This window comes from Arachis hypogaea, chromosome 14 (assembly GCF_003086295.3).
Source record: "Arachis hypogaea cultivar Tifrunner chromosome 14, arahy.Tifrunner.gnm2.J5K5, whole genome shotgun sequence".
Taxonomy (NCBI): Eukaryota; Viridiplantae; Streptophyta; class Magnoliopsida; order Fabales; family Fabaceae; genus Arachis; species Arachis hypogaea.
Window position 1 is genome coordinate 75685570 of NC_092049.1, and position 15779 is coordinate 75701348.

At 35.2% G+C, this 15779-nt stretch overlaps 1 non-coding gene across 1 annotated transcript; it reads left to right on the forward strand.

Moving 5' to 3' along the window:
• Positions 1 to 14863: 14863 nt before the first annotated feature.
• On the forward strand, positions 14864 to 14971 carry LOC112745438 (small nucleolar RNA R71). Its single transcript, XR_003173367.1, has one exon. It is a non-coding gene; the product is annotated as a small nucleolar RNA R71 (small nucleolar RNA).
• Positions 14972 to 15779: the final 808 nt, after the last annotated feature.

The following is a 15779-nucleotide window of genomic DNA, read 5'->3' on the forward strand; positions in this document are numbered from 1 at the left end:
TTATTTTTGCATAACTAGTAATCAAATTAATTTTTTTTTTTTACAAAGTTAGTGCACAAATTTTAAATATCAGAAATGAACAAATAATTTTATTAAATATCAATGGCTTAAATATAATAAAATGTCAAAGAAGTAAAATACAATGAAATAGACATAGAATAAATTAAATCCCTAAATCCTACAGATCTCGGTACTTGTCGTCGTCGTCTTCCCCTGCTAAGGCGGCAAACTAGGTACTGATGTCGGTGCCCACCAGCAGCGCCGCTACCTCTAGTGCGCATCTTCTCATTGTACATCGCCATCTGGTCTCGCAAATGCTTTAGCCGCTCCAGCTTCTCCGTCAGCTCCGCCCTGATGGCAACAGTGTCTCCCACGTGTGCAAGAAGCTCCTTGTACCTCTCAGCCTATTGAGCTTGTTGGTGAAGCTCGTGTGTAAGCTTCTGCACCTCCTCCCCTCAAATTGACAACTTCTTCGGGATTGGAAGGACTAATGGCAGAGGCAGAGATAGATGAAGCCGCCAATGTGGAGGTATGGAGGCTGCTGGCGAAGAACAAACCCAAACCATAGATGTGATTCTTGTAGAGTTCAGAGGCAGTCTCACGCCAAATCCTATTAAGATCTACGACTGAGGCACCGAAGCCAGGGTTGTCCCCACTAGGCTGAGATTGCTGGGTCACAACCTCCAATCTCTATGTTCAGTCCTCCTGTATAACACACATTGTAATTAGGATGACAGTTAATTGACTTTAAACCAAATACATTTCAAACATAGAATTAATTGAAACTCACATAATGAGTCGTAGACCGCTCATCAGCAAATCTCTCCATGTTGGCCTTCAACATATGTCTATACTTAAAGGTCTCTGCCGATGTCGCCTCATGCTCCAACGACTTAGACTACACATATTGAAACCCACTAATAAAATAAATCAAGTAACAATGAATTCAAGTAATAATTAACAAAGATTAGCAAACTAGATACTAGCTTGCTCTTTGTCTTTATGAAAGTCACTCACCCACCAATATACTTCGACGACCTCGGCAATGCCTTGTTAGTTCTATTCGTTAGATGGCGATACTTGAACCCCTCATCAGTACTAAAATGGACGTCCAGTTCCTTCTTAATATCTGGAAGGAACCAAATCGTAAGATGGTCGCACCCTTCACGAATGTCCTGCATCATCTGCTAAAGTCGCCTAACTATCCGGTGGTTGTAGATCTTTTTGATTAAGAGATCATGTTTCTTATCCCATATAATTTTTTCCTGCACAAAGTAATTGAATAACATTAGTTAGTCAGAATAAAATGCAGTTAAAATACAGTTTATTCAATAACCTTAGGTTCTTATCGCCCACTTTTGAAATCATTGCTCTCTAGTCTCAACAAGAATCTTCGTGTAGCTCAGCCATAGGTTGCTGTACATGGACTTAATCACATTAGAGATCTCCTGTGTACATGCATTGTTGTCTAGTGCAAACCTATTAATAAAAAATTTAAGATTAGCAAATACATAAAAGACATAAAACTTAACAAATTCAAAATATATTGCGGATAAAAGACATTAAAATAGTACTCAGACCTGCATGCCATCAGGCTAAATCCTCATTCGTATGATGGACAGTGATAGAGGGGCGTTTGGCTGGGATGTATTAGAGGAATCACCCACTAAGATCTCTGTCGCTGGAGTCGGAAGGGGGTAGCAGAAGGAGTCACATAGTTAGGGTTTGGGAACATGATGAACTGCTACTCCGGTGGACCCGCCTGTGACGTCACAGGGGTCGATGGGGTAGTCAGATTAGAGGACAATGATTGAGAAGTCCCTGGGGTACCAGTAGAAACCCTTCCTCTACCACGACCACAAGATCAACTCGTGACACCTCTGCTACCTGTCGTCATATTTGCAAAGAGAATACCAATTAGAACAAATCAGCATATATACAATATAAATCGTTCAATATTTATATTATTTCAAAAAAAAATTGACATAACCTCCCCTAAAATTGGACATATATCAACCTTTACGGTTCTCATAAATCCAACCAACCTAAATCCATACCATCAGTCAGAATTATTAACTTGTTTTTACTATTGTATACATTATAAGGGCATCATATATATTGATATTTAAATCTCAAAGAATGTCATTATATATAACGTTAATAATAATACATTTATTTGAAAATATAAAGAATTAAGTTAAATTTTACCAAGATTTAAAAAATGAGTGTTAAATTGTTGCCTTAAAATAAATGATTTCTTCAATAACTATACATATGAATTAGAATAATCCTAAAAATAATGCACTTACATTGACATAGTAAATGTGTACAACGTAATACTTTAAATCTAACCTATCTTAACAACTTAAATCCTCTAACTAAAACTAAAAATTAAATCTAAGTCAAGCATAATACCAATTATCAACTAAAACACAAATTAGACATACATGCATATAATCGAGCATTTGATGTACAAAAGCATTAAATAACAAGAAATAGCACAACCAAGTATTCCTTCAACATCAATTCACTCAAATAAGCATCAATGACACAACAACCAGCAGTACATTGCAGAAATTCAGCAGAAAATTAACCAATCCAGTCCAAATAAATTCAAATTCAAATTAAAAAAACATAACAACATGTTGAACTAGATGTAAATTGACAGCAATTCTAATAAGAAAAATTCTAATTCTAATCTAAATCATTTAACCAGTAGAAAATAATTATAACCAATTTCACTTACTAATTAGAAATTAACATATAATTAAATTATAAATTAACTAAAATAGAGAAAAAGAGTGATCATGGAACTGAGCTTCGAACAGAGCAAGAAGAACTCAGGGGAGGGAGATGCAGTGGCAGCGACGCGGCGGTGTTGGAGGAAGCTTTGTCGGTGCTGGAGGAAGCTCTAACGAACATGTGAATTTTAGGGCTAGTTACCATTGAATTTACTGGCGGATAAATCCGACGGTAACATTTTGCAGGTGACCAAAACGCTGCGTCACACTAAATTGAGTTACCATCGGATTTATCTGCCAGTAAATTCGACAGTTACTAATCTGCGCCAAGTTTTCCATTTTCCTTCAAATTATTACCAGCAACTTTACTATTGAAATAGCGAATCTGACAGTTTGACACAATTAAATAGTTTCCATTTCCGCCTATAAATTCGACTGTAAATCCGATGGTAACATGCAACGCTAAATCCGCTAGTAAATCTGATGGTATTCAACACTTTTCTTGTAGTAAAAGGATCCAATTGGCATGCGAGTTACAACATTGTGAACTTGATGTGGTTAAAGCTCCACATTTTCAGTATGTCTACTATTACTAAATTGTGTTAAAAATTAACAGAGACAGAAAAATCAAATATCTATTTTTTAATTGATATATTAGTTTGTTATGTTTTGACTTTTTCTATGACAATAACAACTGAATTTATGTTTTTCAGCTATAAAAATTATTAAAATGAGATTTTAAAATAAGATAGAAGATAAATTTTAAAAAATTTATATGATTATATATGTTAAAAAGGAGATTATTTCAAAATTCACTTCAAAAATAATAATTGATTATTTTAGTTTTATAAACATCATTGAACAAGTTTAAAAACGTTAAAATATTAAATTGTGTAGTTGAATGTTGATTTTTATAAAATGTAATTATTAATTTGATATATATACTATAAAATATATTTTGTTAACTTTTTTGTTGTTATATTTAATTTATTTTGTATTAAATTTTACTTTTTTAAATAAAATTTTTGGTTCGGGTTACAAAAATTGACTTGATCAACCAAAATTTCTCTAAAATTATTTATGACAATAAAATTTACAGTATTTTTTTTTCAACATATAGAGAAGTATAATTTAATTTATAATAGAGCCCTTGCACCGGGTATTAATTTTATATATTTATTTTAGTCAAGCATCGATGTATGAATTACGGCTAATTTTAAAGAACTCAAACCAGACAAACAAGGAATCAATCGTATAGAACAACTATTAATTGGTGGGGTATCTGTCAGGATTAGTAGCCTTATTTATTTATAATTTTACTATGGAAAATAAGCCTTAAAACATTATGGCATTATATTTATACCCCACCACCAACTTTGGTGTCAAGAAAATATTGGACATCACAATCTAGTTTTCTTATGCCATAATAATTTTTCAATTGATCTCTGCTGCTGGTTTTTAAGATTTTAATTTAAGTTTCTGATAATTTTCTTAAATAAAATAAATTTGATCCAATATTATTAAATAATCTTAAATAATCAATTTTTTATATGTTTATTTTTTTTATATGTAAATTGCATGGAAAATATGAGTATTATATTTTAGTGTAAAATCCATATATCTCCACGATTTAGTAAGAAAACATAATCTTTTGTAAATCTGAACTACAACAATTTAGTAGACAAAAAGAGTAAAATTCACTAAAATCTATTGAGTTTCCATGAATTAGTAGGAAAAAAAAAAAGAAAAAGGAAAACTCAATAAAACCTATGAAGTTTTCATGATTTAGTAAGCAAGAAAAGTGAAATCCAACAAAACATGTTTCACTTGAATATAAAAAGTATAAAAACGTAAAAAGTTTTTTGAATGTTTTAATTTTTTGTATAGTTACTTTTTCTTCTCTTATTTTTGTTTACAGAGAGACAGGGACTGGGATAGAAACACAGAGACACAAAATCATGTTTGATAGAGGAGACATGGACAGAGACAATATATCCAAAGATACTGAATTTGTGTATTTTGTATCCATCTTGACAGGAAGGATACGGAGACACTAATAAGGGACACAATTTATTTTTTATTTTTTTTTTTATTATTCTTGTTAATTTTTTATAATTATATTTTTTATTATTATATTTTTTATCTCAAATTTTTTGAATGAAAAAAAATCAGAATAAATAGAATTTTCATAATTTGTTCTAGTTTATCATCAAATAGAATACAAGAACACAAAATTTTGTATTTCTATCCATCAGTATCTTATCCTATCTAATTTTTAATGTCTTATCATGTTTTGTTCTCAGAAACAAACGTAACCTAACATACCTTCATGTCAAAAAAAAAAAAGGTTTTGACTTCTACATTTACTTATTATCGTTTGACCACTAATTGAAAAAAATTATTTTCTTTCTACTAATTTTATCCTTTATTCTCTTCTTTTAAAAATAGTACAAGGAATCATCTTACTTTACATTAAAAACCTCATATTTATTTTAGTTAGTATGAAGATAAATATTTCAATTTTTTTTTTTATCATTTTTAGTACTATCTTTCATGTTTTGATTTTTTAACTTATTTTTTATTATAATTTTTTATCCAAATAACGAATGTAATTGATTTTTTTATATTATTTTTTTTTAAATATTTTGATCTCTCAGATATTATTTGTTTTTTTTTAATGGAGTTCTTATTATTTTAAATTCTCGTTCTTATTGTTCATATAAAAACGTTATATATTTTTATTGGATTTTACTTTTGTACTTACTAAATCATGAGAACTTTACAAAAGTTTTAGTTTCACTTTTTCCTATTAAATGTGGGAATTTTATAGGTTTTAATGAGTTCACTCTTCTTGCCTACTAATGGTAGTAGTTTATGCTTTTATAGGATTGCGTTCCTACTAAATGTGTGTTTGGATTAGAGTTTGCAAACTAGATTTTGTATAAAATTGATTTTATAAATTTGATTGTGATAAAAAATGAGTTAGCGTTAACATGATTTATGTTTGATAATTTTGTATCAAAATGAATTATAATAAAATGAATGTTGTTTGGATTACATTATTCAAAATTCCGTTTAGACAAAAATTATTAAAAAGGACATAAATTTATACCATTCAAATCTATATTATTTTAACATTTTTTACTATAATTACTTTTGAAAAGAATTTAAATTTATGTATTGAAAATTAGTACTTTTTTGTTATAATTTGTTAATACTCTTTTTTAGTACTCTTTTTATATTTAATTATATCTTTTTAATAAAATTTATATTATAAAATTTAATAATAATAAATAAAATATATACTAATTTAAGAATACAAAGTAAAAAAATATACAAAGTCAAATAAAAAAATAAAGTTCTATAAAAAATACGTATTAATAAAAATAATTAAAAAAAAGACACGAATAATGAATACTAAAAATTCTATTAAAAAAATACAATGATATACATAAGTGAACATACAAAAATTCTAAACAAAAATATCCATACTATTAATAAAAAAATAAATAAATAATTGATAAAAATTAAAACTTAACAAAAAGTACCAATAATAATATTAAAAAAATATTTGTTCGTAAAGCATAGTTATGAAAAAAATTCAAAAAATCTGATGATTATTTTTGGTATTTCTTATTGTAGATGAGATTGAATGGCAAAATTGGTAGAATGTTGATACAATTAGTATTGGGCTAGTCCAATTAGATAATTATACTATAAATAATTCTACTTTCTCTCTTTGGCCCTAATTCTAGGGATTTCTCTTCTATTCTCTTTGATTATCTCTAATTCTCTCTAGTTCTTGATACAAATTCGTATCAAATGGTGCTTTCATTAAACAAATCTCCTATGTTTGATGGCATTGGAGATGGTTACCAGTGGTTTATTCTCATTGAACAATTTTGGAATTTCCAAGGCACTCCTGAAGAGCAAAGATTATTGAAAACTTCCAAATACCTCACAGGTAAGGCTCTAACATGGTTTCGGTTATGGAAGAAATTCAATCCTACTGCAACTAGATTAGTTTTTGATATGGCATTTTTGCATTAGTTTGTGCCAAATTCTCGTCCTATACTGCCATCAGAAATTTCTTGGAAGAAAGTTTCAGATCTAGATATAACTTTGGAAGAAATCAAAATATACTTAGATAAGTATCAACCTAAGCCAGAGGAAGAACGTGATTCCTCAACAGCCAATCCAAATCCAATAATTCAAACCAATTCAACATCGATACCAATTTCAGAATTCAACATGAATATAGAACACATAGAAGAAGCAGCAACAGATTTTAAATTGGAATTTTAACCTCAACAACAACAAGAGAATTCAACCGAAAGTGCAGATCAAGCAAAAATTCAAATCTCATACCAAGATATTCAATCAAAATTTCAAGCTCCAGTTACAGAAATTTCAGATCCAGAAAAGAGGAACGAAGAGACCGTCATGGAAGGCGGCGACAGTGTGCAGAGTGGCAAAGATCAGAGCAGAGGCAGCGATACCGGGGACGGTGCCATCGTGATGGAGAAGGTGGCGTTCGCGGATCACGACCCGGCAGCAGTGAGGGTGACGCGACCACCACCAAAACCACCGCATCTGAACTCACACGTGGCGGTCTTGGGTGGCGCCGCCAACGCTTCAATGTTGAACAGAAGAGGCGGCGTCGAGGAAGAAGCACCAGCCGATCTGTCCCTAGGTAGCGGCGTCGAGGTCGGAGCGTCCGCGATGGGCGAGCGGAAACTCGTGACGGTGGAGGGGAGAACAGTGTCACTGAAGATGGAGGGCAAAACAACAGCAGTGACCGGTGGAGTTTGGGTTCGTCGCATCTCTCTATTAGTGGCCAAACCACCACCACTCACAGTAGCTGTCTTCCCTTGGAATCGAGACGGAGGACGAAATGGCGAGGGCTTGCAGGGGCGAGTGGCGGCTTCGGGAAGAGGCAGGGAGAACTCGAACAGCGAACAGCGGAGGGGCAAGAGCCGGATGTCAGCAGTGGTGCCTCATTGTGAGCTCGCGACGGCCGGAGGTGCGAGGGTTGGAGCTGCGACGGCGGTATTTCCATCGAACCGCGAGTGTGGATTCAGAACACGGTGGATGAAGGAAGCAGAGCACGAGGAAAAAGGGAGAAGAAATGCAATTCTGAGAGAGGTTACAAATGAGGCTATGCATTAGAGACCCTTGGGGTCTGTAGTGGGCCAATGGCAAGCCCAATTCCACCAGTCTGAAGCCAGCACAATTTTTTTGTTAACGGATCCAAACTCAATCAAGATTTTTGCTGAAGGTATATTAAGGTCCATTAAGGGTTATTTGAATTTTTTGGTTCAGATGCAAGAAGTTTGTTATTTTAAACAATGGGATCCTGGTGACCAATTTTTATTTTAAGTAGTAGTATAGAAAATATATATTTTTTTGAATTAATTTTGTTTAGTACTTGTAATTTACATTTATGATTTTAATTAGGTTTTATATTTTTTTTCTCCAACTTTGAGGACACTGTTGTTTTGAAGGGTAGGGTAATGATACAATTAGTATTGGGCTAGCCCAATTAGAGAATTATACTATAAATAAGAGTATGATGTAATAATGTAGGATATGCATGGTATAATTGAAAATTCTACTTTCTCTCTTTGGCCCTAATTCTAGGAATTTCTCTTCTATTCTCTCTGATTATCTCTAATTCTCTCTAGTTCTTGATACAAATTCGTATCAAATGTCAATTAATTTTTTAATTTATAAAGTGAACGCAGAAGCTAAACGTCAAAGCTACAATTTGTTGATTCTGCTGAACGGGAATTCAAACCCAAAATCATGTTCGCGTTCAGAAGAAAAAAATTAACCAAACAAAAATTACAGTATTTAAAAAGATGAAACGCACTTCTTATATTTCCAATATGTTTACCAAACACACCTTAAATCGTGGAAGATGTATGAGTTTTACATTAAAATTTAATACCCATGTGTTCTCTGATTTACATATATAAAAACACAACCATGTATAAAAAATCATTTAAGACAAATCAATAATATTAGGTCCAATTTATTTTATTTAAGTAAATTAATATATATATTTGATAACAAAAAAAATTAACAAAAATCAATCGAAACTTACTTTATTTAATATTTATTAGTTTTTTTTACCAAAATTAGGAAGACTCAAACCTGCAATCTCTAAATGAGTATGGACTATGGAGAAACTATGCCGTTTGAGTTATAGCTCGTTGACATTTAACATTTATTAGTTATTGTTATAACTAATAAATCCTAAATAAAATAAATTAGACTTTTTCTAGCATATATGCAATATTTCATTAGTACTTAATTAATTTATTTTTTTTAAAAAAATTAGGAGTAAACTCAAAATCTTTAAATAAAAATAGAAAAACTATACCATTTGAACTATATCTCGTTGGTACCTAATTAGTTTACTTTCACGATTGCATATACGAGTCTTTTAATTTAATTCAATTAATTTAACATTGGAATATATACTATCACCAAGCTTATAAGAATAAGTTTGTTTTGAATGTCTCTAAAAAAATTATTTTTCAATTTATTTTGTATGTAATAACAAACTTATTTTGAGAGTTACCTGAAATGTTGATTTGGGTTTGGACATGAGGTCCTGGGGCACGAAATTGTGATGTCCAGGCTCAAACAATCCCTGGCAACGTGAGCAACGTGGTACGCGTATGGTTCACAACTTCGATACAACTAACCAGCAAGTGCACTGGGTCGTCCAAGTAATACCTTACGTGAGTAAGGGTCGAATCCCACGGAGATTGTTGGTATGAAGCAAGCTATGGTCACCTTGCAAATCTCAGTCAGGCAGATATAAATTGATAATGATGTTTTCGAATAATAAATAATAGAATAGGGATAGAAATACTTATGTAATTCATTGGTGAGAATTTCAGATCAGCGAATAGAGATGCTTTTCGTTCCTCTGAACCTCTGCTTTCCTGCTATCTTCATCCAATCAGTCTTACTCCTTTCCATGGCTGGCTTTATGTGATACATCACCACTCTCAATGGCTACTTTCGGTCATCTCTCGGGAAAATGATCCAATGCCCTGTCACGGCACGGCTAATCGTCTGGAGGCATCACCCTTGCCAATGGCTTCATCTTATCCTCTCAGTGAATAATATGCTCACACACCCTGTCACGGCACAGCTATTCATCTGTCGGTTCTCGATCATGCTGGAATAGGATTTACTATCCTTTTGCGTCTGTCACTAACGCCCTGCAATCGCGAGTTAGGAGCTCGTCACAGTCATTCAATCATTGAATCCTACTCGGAATACCACAGACAAGGTTTAGACTTTCCGGATTCTCTTGAATGCCGCCATCATTCTAGCTTACGCCACGAAGATTCTGGTTAGGAGATCTAAGAGATATTCATTCTAGCTTATTTCATGTAGAACAGAAGTGTTTGTCAGGCACGCGTTCATAAGGGAGAAGGATGATGAGCGTCACACATAATCATCACCTTCATCACGTTCTTGGGTGTGAATGGATATCTTAGAAGTGAAATAAGATGAATTGAATAGAAAACAGTAGTACTTTGCATTAATCTTTGAGAAACAGCAGAGCTCCACACCTTAATCTATGGAGTGTAGAAACTCTACCGTTAAAAATACATAAGTGAAAGGTCCAGGCATGGCCGAATGGCCAGCCCCTCTGATCTAAGAACCAGGCGTCCAAAGATGTCTAATACAATAGTAAGAGGTCCTATTTATAATAAACTAGTCACTAGGGTTTACATGAGTAAGTAATTGATGCATAAATCCACTTCCGGGGCCCACTTGGTTTGTGTTTAGGCTGAGCTTGAGTGTGACACGTGTAGAGGTCCTCCTTGGAGTTGAACGCCAGTTTTAGTGCCAGTTTGGGCGTTCAACTCTGGTTTTGGCTCCTTTTCTGGCGCTGGACGCCAGATTTGGGTAGAAAGCTGGCGTTGAACGCCAGTTTACGTCATCTATTCTTGGCCAAAGTATGGACTATTATACATTGCTGGAAAGCCCTGGATGTCTACTTTCCAACGCATTTGGAAGCGCGCCATTTCGAGTTCTGTAGCTCTAGAAAATCCACTTTGAGTGCAGGGAGGTCAGAATCCAACAGCATCAGCAGTCCTTCTTCAACCTCTGAATCTGATTTCTGCTCAAGTCCCTCAATTTCAGCCAGAAAATACCTGAAATCATAGAAAAACACACAAACTCATAGTAAAGTCCAGAAATGTGAATTTAACATAAAAACTAATGAAAACATCCCTAAAAGTAACTAGATCCTACTAAAAACATACTAAAAACAATGCCAAAAAGCGTATAAATTATCCGCTCATCACAATACCAAACTTAAATTGTTGCTTGTCCCCAAGCAACTGAAAATCAAATAGGATACAAAGAAGAGAATATACTATAAATTCCAAACTATCAATGAAACATAGCTCCAATTAAATGAGCGGGACTTATAGCTTTTTGCCTCTTGAATAGTTTTGGCATCTCACTTTATCCATTGAAGTTCAGAATGATTGGCTTCTATAGGAACTTCAGATTTCGAATAGTGTTATTGACTCTCCTAGTTCAGTATGATGATTCTTGAACACAGCTTCTTTATGAGTCTTGGCCGTGGCCCTAAGCACTTTGTTTTCCAGTATTACCACCGGATACATAAATGCCACAGACACATAATTGGGTGAACCTTTTCAGATTGTGACTCAGCTTTGCTAAAGTCCCCAATTAGAGGTGTCCAGGGTTCTTAAGCACACTCTTTTTTTGCTTTGGACCTTGACTTTAACCGCTCAGTCTCAAGTTTTCACTTGACACCTACACGCCACAAGCACATGGTTAGGGACAGCTTGGTTTAGCCGTTTAGACCAGGATTTTATTCCTTTAGGCCCTCCTATCCACTGATGCTCAAAGCCTTGGGATCCTTTTTATTGCCCTTGCCTTTTGGTTTTAAGGGTTATTGGCTTTTTGCTCTTGCCTCTTGGTTTTAAGAGCTTTTGGCTTTTTCTGCTTGCTTTTTCTCTTTTTTTTTTCTATTTTTTTTTCGCCTATTTTCTCTTTTTTTTTTTCTGCAAGCTTTGTTCTTTGCTGCTTTTTCTTGCTTCAAGAATCATTTTTATGATTTTTCAGATTATCAAATAACATGTCTCCTAGTCATCATTCTTTCAAGAGCCAACATATTTAACATTCTTAAACAACAACTTCAAAAGACATGCACTGTTCAAGCATACATTCAGAAAACAAGAAGCATTGTCACCACATCAATATAATTAAGCTAAGTTCAAGGATAAATTCAAAACTCATGTACTTCTTGTTCTTTTGATTTAAAGCATTTTTCATTTAAGAGAGGTGATGGATTCATAGGACATTCATAACTTTAAGACATAGTTACTAACTACTAATAATCATGTAATGAAGACACAAACACAGATAAGCATATAACATAGAAAACGAAAAATAGAAGAAATAAGAACAAGGAATGAATCCACCTTAGTGATGGTGGCGTTTCCTTCTTGAGGAACCAATGATGTCCTTGAGCTCTTCTATGTCTCTTCCTTGTCTTTGCTGCTCCTCCTTCATTGCTTTTAGATCTTCTCTGATTTCATGAAGGATGATGGAGTGCTCTTGATGTTCCACCCTTAGCTGCTTCCAATAATTGTGTGGAAGAAAATGTATCCCTTGAGGTATCTCAGGGATCTCTTGATTTGCAGTCAAATGTTCTACCACTGAGCTATAGACCCTTGATGGAAGCTTTTGTCTTCCCTTTCCTCTTTCTAGAGGCTTCTCTGGCCTTAGGTGCCATCAATGGTTATAGAAAAAAAACAAAAAAGCTATGCTTTTTACCACACCAAATTTAGAATGTTGCTCGCCCTCGAGCAAAAGAAGAAGGAATAGAAGAAGAAGAAGATATGGAGGAGATGGAGGGATGTGTGTATGGATGTGAGTGGTGGATGAAAAATAGAAGGGATGGTCATGAATGGAGAGATAGAGGGTGAGGTGGGTGGGGATCCTGTGGGGTCCACAGATCCTGAGGTTTCAAGGCATTTACATCCCTGCACCAATTTAGGCATGCAAAATGCCCTTGCACATAACTCTGGGCGTTCAGCGCCAGGTTGGTGCCCATTTTGGGCGTTCAACGCCCATTTGCTGCCATTTCTGGCGTTGAACGCCAGAACCATGCTTGTTCTGGGCGTTCAGCGCCAGGATGTTGCCCATTTTAGGCGTTCAGCGCCAGCACCATGCTCTGTTCTGGCGCTGAACGCCAAACAGATGCTCCTCCAGGGTGTGATTTTTCTTCTGCTGTTTTTGATTCCGTTTTCAATTTTTATATTTATTTTGTGACTCCACATGATCATGAACCTCCAAAGACATATAACTAAGAAAAATATAGTTAGATAAATAAAAATTGGGTTGCCTCCCAACAAGCGCTTCTTTAATGTCAATAGCTTGACAGTGGGCTCTCATGGAGCCTCACAGATGTGCAGAGCTTTGTTGAGACTCTCCAACACCAAACTTAGAGTTTGGATATGGGAGTTCAACACCAAACTTAGAGTTTGACTGTGGGGGCTCTGGTTGACTCTGCTTTGAGAGAAGCTTTTTCTGCTTCCTCTCCATGGTTGCAGAGGGAGATCCTTGAGTTTTAAACACAAGGGAGTCCTTATTCCATTGAAGGACTATTTCACCTCTGTCAACATCAATCACAGCTCTTGCTGTGGCCAGGAAAGGTCTTCCTAGGATGATTGAGTCATCCTCTTCCTTTCCAGTATCCAGGACTATGAAATCAGCAGGGATGTAAAGGCCCTCAACCTTTACTAATACGTCCTCTACTTGTCCATAAGCCTGTTTCCTAGAACTGTCTGCCATCTCTAATGAGATTTTAGCAGCTTGCACCCCATAGATTCCCAGTTTCTCTATTACAGAGAGGGGCATGAGGTTTATTCCTGAACCAAGGTCACACAGAGCCTTAAAGATCACGGTGCCTATGGTACAGGGTATTATGAACTTTCCAGGATCCTATCTCTTCTGAGGCAATGTCAGTTGATCCAGATCACTTAGTTCATTGATGAACAAGGGAGGTTCAACTTCCCAAGTATCAATGCCAAATAATTTGGCATTCAGCTTCATGATTGCACCAAGAAACTTGGCAGTTTGCTCTTCAGTAACATCCTCATTCTCTTCAGAAGAGGAATACTCATCAGAGCTCATGAAGGGCATAAGGAGGTTTAATGGAATCTCTATGGTCTCTAGATGAGCCTCAAAGTCCTTTAGTTCCTCAGAGGGAAGCTCCTTATTGGTCACTGGACGTCCCAGGAGGTCTTCCTCACTGGGATTCATGTCCTCTCCTCTCCTCACAGGTTCGGCCATGATGCTTATGTCAATGGCCTTGCACTCTCCTTTTGGGTTCTCTCTGTATTGCTTGGGAGAGTACTAGGAGGGATTTCAGTGATCCTTTTACTCAGCTGGCCCACTTGTGCTTCCAGATTTCTAATGGAAGATCTTGTTTCATTCATGAAACTTACAGTGGCCTTAGATAGATCAGAGACTAAGTTTGTTAAATTATTAGCATTTTGTTCAGAGTTCTCTGTCTGTTGCTGAGTGGATGATGGAAAAGGTTTATTATTGTTAAACCTGTTTCTTCCACCATTATTAAAGCCTTGTTGAGACTTTTGATCCTTCCATGAGAAATTTGGATGATTTCTCCATGATGAGTTATAGGTGTTTCCATAAGGTTCACCTAAGTAATTCACCTCTGCCATTGCAGGGTTCTCATGATCATAAGCTTCTTCTTCAGAAGAAGCCTCTTGAGTACTGTTGGATGCAGCTTGCATTCCATTCAGACTCTGAGAAATCATATTGACTTGCTGAGTCAATATTTTGTTCTGAGCCAATATGGCATTCAGAGTATCAACTTCAAGAACTCCCTTCTTCATAGGCGTCCCATTACTCACAGGATTCCTTTCAGAAGTGTACATGAACTGGTTATTAGCAACCATGTCAATGAGTTCTTGAGCTTCTGCAGGCGTTTTCTTTAGGTGAATGGATCCACCTGCAGAAGTGTCCAGTGACATCTTTGATAGCTCAGATAAACCATCATAGAATATATCCAGGATGGTCCATTTTGAAAGCATGTCAGAAGGACACTTTTTGGTCAACTGTTTGTATCTTTCCCAAGCTTCATAGAGGGATTCACCTTCTTTCTGTCTGAAGGTTTGAACATCAGCTCTAAGCTTGCTCAGCTTTTGAGGAGGAAAGTAATTGGCTAAGAAAGCCGTGACCAGCTTATCCCAAGAGTTCAGGCTATCTTTGGGTTGAGAATCCAACCATAATCTAGCTCTGTCTCTTACAGCAAAAGGGAAAAGCATGAGCCTGTAGACTTCAGGATCTACTCCATTAGTCTTAACAGTATCACATATCTGCAAGAATTCAGTTAAGAACTGAAAAGGATCTTCAGATGGAAGTCCATGAAACTTGCAGTTCTGCTGCATCAGAGAAACTAATTGAGGTTTCAGCTCAAAGTTGTTTGCTCCAATGGCAGGAATGGAGATGCTTCTTCCATGTAGATTGGAATTAGGTGCAGTAAAGTCACCAAGCATCTTCCTTACATTATTATTATTTTCGGCTGCCATCTCCTCTTCCTGTTCGAAAATTTCTGAAAGGTTATCTCTGGATTGTTGTATTTTAGCTTCTCTTAATTTTCTCTTCAGAGTCCTTTCAGGTTCTGGATCTGCTTCTACAATAATGTTCTTATCCTTGCTCCTGCTCATATGACAAAGAAGAGGGCACAGAAAAATAATAATAATAATAATAATAGAGATCCTTTATACCTCAGTATAGGGATCCCTGTGTGAGTAGAAGAAGAGGGGGAGACAAAGAATGTAATATAATGGAAGAAACACAACTGTGAGGATGGCAGAGATGTGAGATGAGATGTTAGGATATGAATGAATAAATAGAATAAGATGGGGGAGAAGGAATTTTTGAAAATAATTTTTGAAAAAGAGTTAGTGATTTTCGAAAATGGTTTTTGAAAGATGTTAG